This window comes from Halyomorpha halys, unplaced genomic scaffold, assembly GCF_000696795.3.
Source record: "Halyomorpha halys isolate HHAL.00 unplaced genomic scaffold, Hhal_1.1 Scaffold761.1, whole genome shotgun sequence".
Classification (NCBI taxonomy): Eukaryota; Metazoa; Arthropoda; class Insecta; order Hemiptera; family Pentatomidae; genus Halyomorpha; species Halyomorpha halys.
In genome coordinates this window covers 878,285-892,589 of record NW_027113122.1, presented here as the reverse complement: position 1 = coordinate 892,589, position 14,305 = coordinate 878,285, and the positions used below count along the sequence as shown (strand labels likewise).

At 30.4% G+C, this 14,305-nt stretch overlaps 1 protein-coding gene and 1 long non-coding RNA gene across 8 annotated transcripts in view; one reads left to right on the top strand and one right to left on the bottom strand.

Moving 5' to 3' along the window:
• LOC112210774 (uncharacterized) overlaps positions 1–14,305 on the bottom strand; it is a 208,844-nt gene that overhangs the window by 57,479 nt on the left and 137,060 nt on the right. Inside the window, exon 1 of one of the 7 annotated variants that reach the window (XM_024361006.2) lies at positions 8,331–8,453. The exons of 5 other annotated variants lie outside the window; for them this stretch is intronic. The gene's annotated coding sequence lies outside the window, so the exon portion shown is untranslated. Of the gene's footprint in view, positions 1–8,330; positions 8,454–14,305 lie in introns of those variants that run through there. One more of the 7 variants, XM_024361009.2, reaches the window with a different exon arrangement.
• LOC136796600 (uncharacterized) lies at positions 10,298–10,635 on the top strand. Its single transcript, XR_010844339.1, has 2 exons — positions 10,298–10,502; positions 10,579–10,635. It is a non-coding gene; the product is annotated as an uncharacterized lncRNA (long non-coding RNA).

Genomic DNA, 14,305 nt, shown 5'->3' with positions numbered 1-14,305 from the left:
ATTGAATTGAAGATGAAATTACCTAAAAGTTTTTGGAATGTTACCGATTACGCTAATTGTCTTAAAATCATTCCTAGTAAAATTGAACACCTATTTCGTCGTTTGCTAAACATCTCTGTATAACTCATTTCGAAGAATTTAGTTCACATAAAAAAGTCTTATAACAACTTTTATACGAAGTTTAACATACTTCAGTTTTGTTAAGAAGAAAATTTTCACTAAAACCCTCGGTTTTCGAGATGCAAACGAAAACATGTAAAGTAAACATGTGTTGTCGGGATCGAATATCCTGGTTCGCTAATCCTCGTAGTTTTCTTCCTGTTCGTTTTAGGTATAGAGTTGGTTTTGATTGTTGCAGTGTGTTGTATTGCAGGTACACGTTACTGCCCTCTGCTGCGATCATCCTCCCCTCATCCCCATAATGCCTAACAGGCAGGGTAGGATAAAAAATAATTAAAATAATGTTTATAGTTTTTCTAAATATTTTTTTATAAATAAATAAAAATCTAATGGTTGTCTGTAGGTTCTCCAACTATCATATAAACCATGTAAAGTGTAACATCTTTACTTGTTTATATTTTAAATCTGTAGTTCGATCTCTCAGAAAAACTACATATTATTTGTTAAGACCATTATCAAATAATGGTATAATTTAGAAATTTTGAAGTCAACACAGGGTAGTCATCTCAATATTATAAAAAACAATTGTTAAAAACATAGTACTGCATTTACATTTTAAATTATACAGATTCACTATAAGGACAAATACATCTCAAAATTATTAAATTAATAATAATTAAGGAATTATTATTTCACCTTTTTCTTCACAATTATTCATAACGATAATGTTTATCAGCTTCTTTTTTAATTAAATAAGATAACAGAAAAGTTATATGACGAAATAACTGAAAGTTAATTGAAAAATAAGTCGCGGATGATCACGCAGATGGGGAAACACGTCACACAACTTAATATATCCGTTGTTAATTGGTAAAAGTTGATTTATGAACTATCGGTTTGAAAAACCTTACTGTGCGAATACTCAGTCTTGTACATTTTGTCTCAATTGCAAAAAAAAAATATTTATTTCTGTGAGCCCTTGACAATATTTCTGCAAGGAACTGTATCGAAGGCCATATCGCCCTCACAAAAGGTCAAATTATATAAAGGTAGGAAATTATCGTTCACCTCATCTTGTCCTTCAACTTCATTGTTCAATTGTTGACTCGTTCTCAATGGCCCTGCGCTTTAGTGAACTGTTTCCGTCTCAAGCACCTGTCATTGTGTTCCTGTTTTTATTTTACTGCGTCTGTATAAGTCGGTCTCAAGTATCTCTGCTAAATAAGAAATATAATTCTTTGAATACTTACTAGATAAGAATAGTAAATTATACTGAAGTTCAGTCAAATTAGACTTGAATGTATATATATATATATATATATATTTGTATAATCTTGTAATTTCAAAGCATGAAAGTTATACTGAGGCGTGGCCTCATTTGCATGGGCACTTTCTTAAAGTTGACAGCACTTCGAGTTGTGGTTCCCTTTTCTTTGTTGCACCAGGAGGCCTTGGCTCAAACATAAAACACACTCATGGGGTCCCAAAAAGGCGACCGCTTGAATTTTTATAAAGCAGGAGCCTGTAAAGCCGACTTTGTACAACTTGATACCAAATATGGTATCGAAACTAAGATCGCAACCCACTATCGTGTAAACGACAATAAACCCTTCTCAAGAGGTCATGTCGAATCTGTCGAAATTGGGACGTTGTTTTGTCTGCCATGGCCGTTCGTTTGGAAGACCAATTTTTCTCATGTCCTGGCCTAATGCCACAGTATTGTGACATGAACGCGGTAAATATCGCGCCCGGAATATATTGCTGTGGGAATTACCATGAGCGAAACCTGACATTTTTTATTTATTTCTTGTATCCTTTAAGAAATACATTTTTTTGCTCTAAGCCTTACAAAAAAAAATCTAACATTGCAGGTTTTTGTAAACCTTTGCTTATGATCGAAAAATCAATGTATTACAAAAAACTGCATTAAACAAAGTCGCCTAACAGTTTTTAAATGAAATTTATGATTTAATTTGAGTATAAATAGAATATATTGCATTTTATATTGTACATAAGCCCTTATATTTACGTTTTATTTTATTGTAAGTATTCCAGTCTTATGTTTTTTTTTTATTTTGTATATATTTATAGTCCATTTCGCTATATATATTTTTTTCTATAAATAAAGTATGAATAGATATACTGTTCATATAGTAACTTATATAATTCTTATAACTATTATATTATGCCCTTCAATGTGGTACATTGTATTATTTGAACATTAACATTGTTCGTTAACTGTGCCCGTAAGTTTGAGGATAACTCTTGTTTGTACAAGCTTAATATCTAAAAACATTTTCATGAAAATCAAATATGAATGATATATTGGCTCTAGAGTATTATATATTTTTATTATTAGCCACAAGGGTTCTCTTATATTGAATCCGGCGTGCATTTGAAGTAGTATGTGTGGAGTGGGAAGTTTTGAAACTTAAGGAAAATGGAAATCCGACTTTTGGTGACTTGGCTTACCAATTTCTTGTATCAGTCCTGTTTGTCTAATGTTCATCTGCTTGTCCTGTTGAAACCCCAAATAATGGGTTAGCACAGCATTGTATGCTATCAATGAATTTGATATGATTCCATGAAATGTTTTCCGTCACAGTCGGAAGTTTAAGTTAATATGTACGTTGTCAATTTTCGCTCCATGTATTGACAGCATAGATAATTTCGTTCGAGTAACAAATTTAAATATAACTTTTAGCAGGCATAAATAAAGAACTTCATTTAGGAAATAAAAAAAAAAATATGCAAATACAGAATTAAAAATTTTTAATCACAATATCGCATTTTAGACATTAAATAGCATAATTGCTTCAGTTTATGTTAGTCTCTCTTTAGTCAAATTTGTGTTCGGGCATAATCGATCGGATTAATTGGATTTTTATAATATTTGGAAGGATTATATAGGTTGGTCCCATATAAGTTATATCAGATTCCGTCCGCAAGTTGCTGTTAACTTGCTTGCGCATGAGTAAACGCATTTTACGGGCAACACTTATATTTGAAAACGCCTCGTCCGATTTGGGGGAATGCATTGTAATCTATTAATTAGGTCAGAAACCGCCAACTACTTTCGCCTAAACTTGCAGAAAAATCCTTTCTGGATACACCTGTATTCCCACAACCCCTCGCCCCGTAGATGTTATTCTCGGACGATGAATCATTAAACTTGAAATATTGGTAATTACCAAACTAACTCCTGGGGCCACAGACCTTTGTGACTCTTGTTCTGCTTCATAAGTTTCCCCTAGATGATCCTATTTTGTGTGGTCGCTCGCCATTTACAGGTGTTCAACATGTCTCGGGCATTCTCCTATCTAAATCGTGGTCTGCCTCTTCCTCTTGTACGGGAGAGCCTTTCGTCGAGCAACTTCCTTGGAGTACAATCATCTGGTATCCTAGCAATATGTCCATCCCAACGCAGTCTTCCTAGCCTGTTATGTGTCATTACATCTATATCCTCATACATGTCTGTTCCTTCTTCTCTAAACCTTAACTGGACCGAAGGATATTCCGCTTAAAGACGCGGATATCCGAAATTACCCAACTCATAGATATGTCCATATACGAGATAATTACTAAAAAATGCATTTTTTTTTTATGTTTTCTCTTAGCTATTGTGTGTTAATTAGACATTATTTTGCAAACATTCTACTTTGTTATTATTAAACTAACAAATTTCACATTCATTACTTAGATGTGGTGGAAACGATATTCTAAATATTCTCAATCATATAGTATTTTATGGTTATTATAAAGATAAACTCAATTTCAGCACCGAATGGCTGTAGATAATAAGGCTTGTATTACTTTTTACTATCAATGCTGTTAGTTCTGAAGTAAATAAAAAAACAATAAAGAATAATAATATTTTTGCCGTACGGTTAAAAAACAGTAATTATTACTTAATTAACTTAACGTATTTTATTGTATCATGTATAAAATATTGGTAATAATATAAACATTAATTATAAAAATTAAAGGGAGCGTGATGTCACTGAGTACCCATTACTTAATGTTTTAAATAAGAAAAATATTTTAATTTTGTTTGCAATTAATTGTTTTGGAAGAAGTAGAAGTTATATCTATTTTATCGAGAGAAAAAAAAAAAAACAGTAGAAATCAAACGGGTGTACATCGTCAGTAACTTATATTTTTATTTTTTTTTAATATTCTAATCTCTATAAATTATTTAGGCAATTGATTCGCAATGATTTTTTCGTATTACTTAGAGTTATATATTGTTTGGGAAACTTGAAAAATTGGAGCTATCTCTTTTTTTCACAAAGGTAAATTAATCTCACTGGTATCATGTTTTTGTTTTTTGTATATTCTGAAATAAAATAATTACAAGGCTATTTTTCTTTGAATTAAATAATTTTATTTGTGATGATTGAATGCATTGCTTATATTTAAGATTTATGTAAATAGGAATTAGTATAAAGGTATCCAACTTTAAGGTTACTGATCTCACCATATATCGATCCCTCTCTGAACTTTACCTAACCTTTGCCGCTATCGATTCTAAATAAATAACTAAGGTGAGATGTGTCAGGTATTTGATGAAAAAAAGAAGAGTGTTTGTACTTTACTGAGGAAGTGATTAGGAAGCGAGCTTTTCTATTTTGAAATGAATGTAAGCGATAAAAGACAAAAGCAAATGGTGTCGTTTTCATGATGAAATTATACAAACGTGATTTCCATGATTTGCATAATCTTCAGTAAACCACAACTAACTTATTAAAATAGAAGTTGTTCCAAGGAGACCTATGGCTTAATGTTGAGGTTGTAGTTCTATTTTAAGAAATGTAACGAGTTCCTTTGGAACGGGAATTCATATAATTGAACCGGTTGCTTCTTTATGATCTAAAAGTAACCACTACACAACTGAATGCCGGTTGCACCATCACAGTTTAAATTAAACTACGATTTTTTAAATCTCGGGTTAAGTAAATAATTATCGGGTTGGCGGTAAACTTTATTATTCAATGATAGGTGGTTAAACTGAGATTTAGAGCAAATCCACACGTTTAACCATGACCATGACCATCACAAATGACACCACGTTTATGTAGGTAACCATACAAGGAATCTTCCATAATTTCAGTTGAATCTGTTATCTAACAAATTATTATTCCTTTTCTTTCCAAATTCAATAAAATGGATTTGGTAGAGATATTTTAGTTGTTTATTGATTTAAATAGCGAAATAGACTTCAAAGAATTAGTTCCTCAGGTAATAATGAGGAAATAAGGAGTATTCCGTCCTCGACCAAATAATATTTTACTGTGGTCGGATAAAGAATTTTTTTTTAGTTATCTCGACTGCCAAAAGTGGCTGTTGAATCAATTTTAACGTATTTATTCTTTAAATTATTTTATTTTATTAATACTATTTTTTTTTCTTTTGTGTTATTATCCACTTAAAAATAAAATAAAACTTATTTTCCATTCAAGTGTTTCCTGTAATCGGTTTTTTATTATATTTTCCTTTTAATCTACGTGTTAGTCTTATTCTCGTAAAATGTATCTATTTGTTTGTGCTTGGTAAACTGATCTACTGCTGTGACTATGAGTGATGGTCTGATCTCACATTACCGTCTAATATTGAATTTGTTTAGCGGGTCACTGAAGAGGATCTAGGAGGGTGAATTCCGGAGAGCGAATTTGTTGATCGGGTGAATTGAAAAATTGTGAAAGGGTGAAATTGGAGGAGCAGAAATGAGAAAGAAAAATAGGAATGAATGAAACATTTGTATTTGTTGTACAGACCGAAATGGATTGTAAAAGGAAACTGTAGGGGGGAAAAAAATTGTTTATTATATCTTATTATTGTATCTCTTTTTTTTCTGATTATACCATGTATGTGTAATTTATATATGTCCGATTACGGATTGATAAGTATGCTGTGTGAGATAGCAACCTAATGTATTTAGGCAGCATAGATAAATAAAGTATTTCTCTCTCTCATAATTGGACCCACAGTTTCTAATACTAGGGATAGGAATTGCGGGTTTTGGCAGTTATCTCAGTTTCAGGTAACTTTGGTTAAACTAAGCTGGTTAACGAAACTGTGGATCAGAAACAGATCAATAAGCTATCGCAGTCAATAAACTCTTGGAAAAATATAAGTTTTACCGGAGATTGGTGTAACCGGCTCTGAAACAGTAATTTCCTTGGTAATGTTAACTGAATTTCATTATATTTATTATTTTACATCTTATTTGTATTAGGACCTTGAATAAAGATACATGAAGTATCATAGGAAGTAGGAAAACGTGTCGAGAATAGTACATTTGTATTTATATACCTCAGGGACGCGGCACAACTGGAGAACAAACAAGTCTGTGACCGGAAATGCTTACAGGTGGTGCCCAATTGTTTGTGAAAGTGTCCTTTACATCGCATCAACAGTGATCTTACAAGAAACTGGAAGACTGACATGAATGTCGGTTCGACCATCTTATTGAATAAGGCATTATCTCCCTGCTAGATGAGTTTGGTTGGCAATTGTCCAGGCTTGGTCTCCGGATCTGGCGACTGTATCATGGATAGCTTTTGTTTGATCTTCTCCTCTTCCTTGACGTGAAAGGTTGAGATGGACAGATCTTAATCCAGTCCTACTAACGAAGCCAGATTAGACCTTTCAATTTGTGTTTGAAAACAAAACAGAGCAAATAACAACACTATCGGTAGGAAGGCGTCATACTAAGATTTCATAACAGTAGCGGTAAGAATTAAAAAGAACATGAACTTGGACTATGAAAATCCAACAACTCTATACCTAAATTGTAATATACATATTGACTTTTTTCTATTTTACAGTACAGCACTTTGTTTAAGACGTCTTTGAAATATTTTTAAATATTATTTCCAAAGCTAAAAAAAAAATCACCTGATAATGTTATTAGGACTGCTGTCTTTTATACCTAAAAGAATACCTTCTTATTGTTTAAGTAAATTTTTTTTTAATTCCTATTAGAACTTCTAGTAGTAATCTTTATTATCCAATCAGCGGCTCAGGGTGTAAATTTGTTTATACTTATTTATTTTATCTTCAAGACAAGATACCTTTAACAATCCAAATATTGCAGCAGTCCATTAATCAAAAGAATGACAAGTAGATGAACTGAGAAAAGACATTTAAGACATCTAGTTATTGAGATGGATATGGACTTATAGATAATGGATTGGTTGCCCAAAACGTTGTCCAGAAGAAGGAAATAAAAGAGATTGAGAGTGTAAAAGGGTTTTTTCCTTGAAATTAAAATTAAGAAGTACAAAAAAATTTAGTAGTAATTTAAGCATATATTTTTTTTAAATACCTATTAACACCAAAAAAACAATTGTGCTTTTGCAGTCAAATTATTTTCTCGAAAGCATTCTAGCAACTGTTAATTTTATTTATTTTTAAATTAAAATCAAATATATACTCATTTTACTTTAGCTATCAAAAATATATATGTTCAGAGTCAGTAGAGTATAACATGTCTATTTAGTCTATGGATAAACTATTATTTCAACTAATATACATCAACATACTGTAAAACCTTAAATTAAAAAAAAAATATTAAGTGGTTAAAAATAAAATGTTTAATTAATATGCTTTGTTCATTCAATTCATTCACAAACATATTGTTTTGTGTACAAAAAAAATATTGGCGGACACTGCTTGAAATTTGAATGTTTTTACAGTTTTTGAAAGTGAACTGACCTTTTTAATAAAAAAAATAAATAAATAAAAATTTATATTATCCATAAATGTAACTGTAACCAGATTATTTGCAAATTTTCAACAATTCTGAATTAGGAATAATAAATAATTCAAATTTAAAACTTGGAAGTTAAGTAATAACAGTACTTAAAATTAAAGTCGTTAAAAAAAAAATGAAGGGAAGTTTTCCAGAATTCTCATGAATGTTACCACCGGTTCGAGTTAGTGCTGCGATTGACTCAAAACGAGTAGATATTTTTTTTCTAATCCTTGGTTTATTATAGTTAAACATCGGAGAGGAAAGTCACTGAACCTAGTTTTGATCATCAAAACATTTGGTTACAAAAAAAATTTTTTCTCTCCTATAATTAATTTTCGTATTTAAAAAAATATGCTGTCATGTATTTTCTTTTTTTGTTTTTATATATACGATCTGTCGATACCCAACAATGGTCAAGAATAATTGGCTATATATAAGTTAATTTAAACAAGACCTGACAGAGACAAGGGCACCTCCGCCGACGGCTACCTTCCAATTCTATGGGCTCGCCGATGTTGCGAAGAGGATCCTGACACACAGTTGATACACTGCCCCACCGGGGACTGGGCACCGACTGAGGATCCACAACGAGCTGGGATATTTTTAGGCGCTTTGAATCACGGGAACAGAAATACTGGTAGCGCTAGGCCTATATGTAGTAGAGGTTTGGACCATCGTACCCGGGAACTTCATATCATGTAATAGGAAAAATATTCCCAACAGCAACAATATTGTCTTCCCGATTGATAATAATTAATCAAACTTTAAATCTTGTCAAAATTATCCTATCTAAGGAGATAAACTTCAAATTTTTTCAAGATATATGCAAAATGTGAATGATTATTTATAGAAATAAATTCTGTTGTTGGATTAATAGTAATAAAACTACGTCAGAAATACATATTCGAAATATTTTTAAGCTACTTTACTAAAACAGGTAAATTAATTGGATTTAGCCCATTTTGGAAATGAATTTGGAAAAAAAACGTATAAAATCAATGAAAAACCCCAAAATGAAAAAAAACTAATATTTGTTATTATTAAACATTAAGATAAAATAATTATTCAAACAAGAAAAAACAAAATAAGTCTTAAGCTATTTTTCATAAAATATTTATGAATAATAATACAAGCTCCCACAATCAAGGGCAATAAATATTAAAGCTCCAAATATCCATTCATATGTATGTACAGACTAAACTAAAGGAAATAAAAACAAAATTGAATGATAAAAATAATAGTAAAAAATATTAATAAATAACCTACGAATACATCTTTTTTTAAAAAATAATAAGTTGATACAATAAAATTAAGTTTAAGTAAAAATAAAATAAAAACATGTGACACATGTTAGGAGCTATACACAATATTTACATGTGGAAGGCAAAGCAGGACTTCAAGACATCCCAGTGCTTGTTTGCCCAAAATAATATTTACAATAACAATATTGGCAGCACCGGAATATTAATTTAAAATATATATTATCTTGGATAATAAAGTCTTTAATTTCCACTAAAAGGATTTTAGGATTTTTATACTAATTTTAAACATTACGATATGGTTTTTAAAAAGAAAAACGTTCAAGAAAAGTTTAGTTAAGGAAAAAAAATATTTTTTTTTAAGGAAAGAAGATTGAGTTAAAAAACAAAAAAAAATCAGATATGAACTTTTTATCATATCGCACTGATAACCATTTCAATATAGAGAAAAGGAGAAAACAAATCATAAAATTATCAATATAATGTGCATAATAATTAGTAACATAATGCTATGGTATTTATTTCTGATCGGAGTTACAATATTTCGTATAAAATTTTCTTGGCCACTGACAATCTTTGGGATGAAAAATGCTAATAAAGATGGTATGAACTAATTATGTAGGTGTGTATTAGCAATTTTTAATTATTGTTAGTCATTGCAATAATAATACATCATTTATTAGGACTTAATAAGAAAAAATAAAATATTGATTTCCACTTAATGAAGACATTTATTTATTAGTATGTACACGATTTAATTATCCGAATACAATTTTTTATATATTTTTTAATTTTCACATATTTAATTCTAATATGTTGGGTCGAAATCACCTTATTTATGTATTTGTATTTCTTTATCACTAAATCGGCCCTGGTTGACTTTACATGGTTGTAGTAACAGTAAGTTATTTTTTCAACAATTGATAATGGGGGTTATAGTCACGTGCAAGAGGCACTGTTAACTATTAGCAATGCTATAACCATGAACTATAATCCTAAAATAATAATCCAGAGAAAAATGACAAAATAAATATTGATAGAATAAATTTTAAAAAATCGACTGAAAGCTGGAAAAAAAATTAAAGAAAAAGAAAAATTTAAGTAAAATTATGATTATAATAAAAAAAAAAAATCAATAAAGAGTTTATAATAGATGAATGGAATATGGTCCGGGTGTGGTAAAAAAAAACTCAAATAGTAGATAATTATACTATTTTATTGAGCCAACGTTTCGCCCCACGTTGCAGGGCTTCCTCAGGGCTAAAAAAGATACAAAAACTATAGTTACAAAAAGAGAAAAAAACATAAGTGTAAAATAACAGGGGTATAAAATGTAAAAAAGTAAGATATAATAAGAAAAATTAAAGGTTGTAACCTTTAATTTTTCTTATATTTTATGGGTATAAAATGTAAAAAAGTAAGATATAATAAGAAAAATTAAAGGTTGTAAATAGTAAATGAAAAGGGTAATAGTAACAGATAGATAAGGGAAGAAATATTTTGATATTCTTTGGAATGTACAAATAAAGAGATGAATAAAGAAAATAAAAAATAAAAAAATACAAATCAAATGAGACAGAATGCATACCTGTTTTGACCGCAGTCAAAAACAAAGTGACGGTTGGTATTGGGAGGAGTGGGGACGGCAGTTATGCCACAATAACGAAAATAATTTGTAAACATAGTAAAAAAGTATTTAAATTGGGTGAACAATAAATGGTAATATACATAATAGGGAGAGAAGAAATATTAAAAAAAAAAAAGATAGAAAAACAAAAGAAAAGTAAAGTATAAAATAATGGGATACAATGTGTGTAAGTAATTAAGAAACAAAATATACCAAATGTGAGGGGACACAGAAAAGTGTAAAATATAATAGAAAATTAATAATAAAATAATTAATATAAGTACACTTAAGAAGATAACACACGAATATAAATTAAAATATAGATACATGAATATAAATGAAACAGGAAGGATAGTGAATATAAAAAAAAAAAAAATAAATAAAATAAATAAAAACAAAAAATTAAAAAATATGAGAATTTAGAAAAACAAAAATAAAAGATATGACAAGAAAATGGGCTTCTGAAATGCAGAAAAAAGTGAAAAAAAAGGTATTATGAGGATTTTATTATGTTCAAAATGTGTCGATATGTAAGGGAGATGCAGTCTTGCATCTAAATTATCAGAACACGCATTAAACCAGAGTTTATAATAGGATATCTTGAATCAGCTTGGGATTCAGTCTTCGCGATGTGGTTGGATTGCTTAAGTTGTACGCCACTGCTCCTTTAACTGTTGCTAGATTGGAGTGGAATTTCGTAAATCTTTTTTTTTATGTAATCATCTACCGATTCCACTAGCAGTTCACGATGCAATAGTCTGTTTCGTACAAACCAGAGGGAGTCCAATGCGATTCTCAGAATATTGTTTTGGAATGCACCTTGTTTATTCAAAATGTAAAAGAGTGACCATTTAGTTAAGGGAGATGACACTAAACCCTTGTCCAAGTGTGGTTTAATTATTACATAATATTTCGAGTATATTTTCTTCTTTATTTAATAGTAGTGAATTTAAAAAGTAAATAAAATTTAAAAATTCCATACTGTTTACTTTCAGAGATTTATCAAAGCTTCATAAATATTATAATAAAAAAAAAGAAAAAAAAACAAAGGCGCCCTATTAAGGGCAGTCCATTCCAACGGCTGGAGAAAGCAGCCTAAAAGGCCTCCAGCGGTGACTAACTGAGACATTACCTTTCACTGCAGAGCAAAAACTCATTTGTGTCTACTCTTTTAAGTACTGCGGTGGTAAAACAAAAGTAGTTACGGTCCATTACGCAAAGCCACATCTCAGTCAAGTTAATTGCTTTATGGCTTCTGACCGAGGATTTTATTGCTCCGGTCAAAGAGTTCTAAAAAATGTATTGCTGGCTATAAATTAATTTATCACCACATCACCGAGCTTTATAGTGTGATGCATGTCATGCGATAATGTGTTTCCTTTCCATTGTTATACGACATTGACCTCAATTAACGTTAATAAACTTCAGCGAAATGAATGTTGAATATGTGATCGTCTGTTTGTTAATTCATATAAAGAAAACAATCAATGCCACTTTCATTGTTACATCATACATTATTTAAATATCTTCAAACATAATTGAATAATCACGCCCAATTATCCTGTTGAAGTATCACATTGGCTTCAGTTTGAGAACAGAAATACTGGGACCGCTAGACCTGTAAGTAGAGGTCTTATGGGGAAATTGGGTATTATGAATTACTAATTAATAAAAATTTAATTTTTTAATTAAAAAATATTTGTAACGTAATGTAATAAGGAGCATCAAGGATTTTACGTAGAATTTTGGATTGTAAGGATTGGATGCGGGAGGAATTTGATGGTTTGGTAGAGCCCCAGAGCTCAATTCCATATGTCCAAATTGGTCTGATTATCGTAGTTTATAATAATTTTTTGTTTGGGAATGGGAATTTTAGAGCGTTTATCAAGTAGGTGTTGGAGCAATCGAAATCTACGAGCAGTTTCTTGTCGTTTCAGTCTTGTATGTTGATTCCAAGTAAGTCTCTTGTCAAGATGGAGTCCTGAGTATCGAATCTGTTCAACAGGCAATTTGAAAATTTAAATTCATCTCTCTCCTCAGAAACACATAATTAACATATAAAATATAAAATGACTGAATACAAACATAACGGACTGACCGTCTACCGTTCTACCTTTTGAAAAGAACGGTTGCGTGTTGGAAAAGCATACCCACATTCACCTTTTTCCATTTCACCCCTATTCAGTTCTGGCACAGGACTGGAGTTTTTTTTTATCAGAACTATGTAGAACACACTGTAATATACAAATGTAAGTAATGTTTTAGCAATAGCTTTTAATCCTTATTGATGCTCTGTACATTGTAGTTTTTTAATAATTAGTTGAAGAAATTCTTTGTTCTAAAAAAACTGTTAATTTTTTTTTTCATTCTAGGGCATGACTATGCAAACTATAAAATTGCGAAACGTTGCCTTAATTAACTTATCTCAAAGGTCCACTAAAATTTAACAGTCAAGAAAAAAGTTAATAATAATAATAATAATAATAATTTTTGAAAAACTAAAAACTCCAAGTATCCTTTATTAATGAATTAGATAACGTTTTGGACCCATTGTGTCCATTTTTAAAGCTAGTTGCTCCTGATATAACACTTAAAAATTTTTTGATTATATTATAATTGATTAATATTTATTATATTTGAAAATAGACATAAAATGGTTTCCAAAACATCGCCTAATTGTTTAATAAAGGATAATAGTAGTTTGTTTTTAATTTTCCCAAAAATTATTATATATACAAATGAAATTCGCCCCATCATTACTAAACTCAATGATTTCAATAAGAAGATGGTATGTTGATAAACATGAGGGTAAGACTAAAAGCTAGCTGACTTTAGACCATTGCCCTAAACACCCTCATCCAAAGAAGACAGCTGACATATGGTAGCTAAGGACAGATACTAAATCAGCCTTTGAACCAGCAAATGGTACTCACTAGAGAACTATCAATTACAATGATTTCTTTACACAACTCGCTTCTTATCCAAGTCGACAATCAAGAGTCTCCTACATCTTGAATGTGAGCTTATGATTGTTTTGTGTACGGATCTTGCTACTTTCTTATGCATGGATAATCAGAACTCACATCCCAGGAAATAGATTTTTAAGCCCACAATTTTTGCCCCACGTCGTAAATATTTTTAATTTCTTTGAAAAATTGTATTTAGAAGTTTGAGAAGACACTAAAAACGAATATGACATTAGGTTTTTATAATTTTTTATAGATACAATTGAAGTTAATGAAATCAGAAATAATTTTGTCTTATTCATCGTAAACAGACGAATCGATTGGTGATCAATACATATGAAAAATATATATATACTTTCTGAGCTACAAACCAAAACCGCTTTATTTTGTTCATAACTTTTTTTTCTACTTGAGTATTCGGGGACTTCATTATCTTTAACCCTTCCCATTGCGAAAGAGAACATTTTGAAAAAAAAAACAGCACGTAAATCGGTCGAGTAATTCAAAAGTTTATTGGCGACAAAGATTCGACCATTCCCTTTTATGTATATATAGACTTCCAATAAATGTTCTAAAA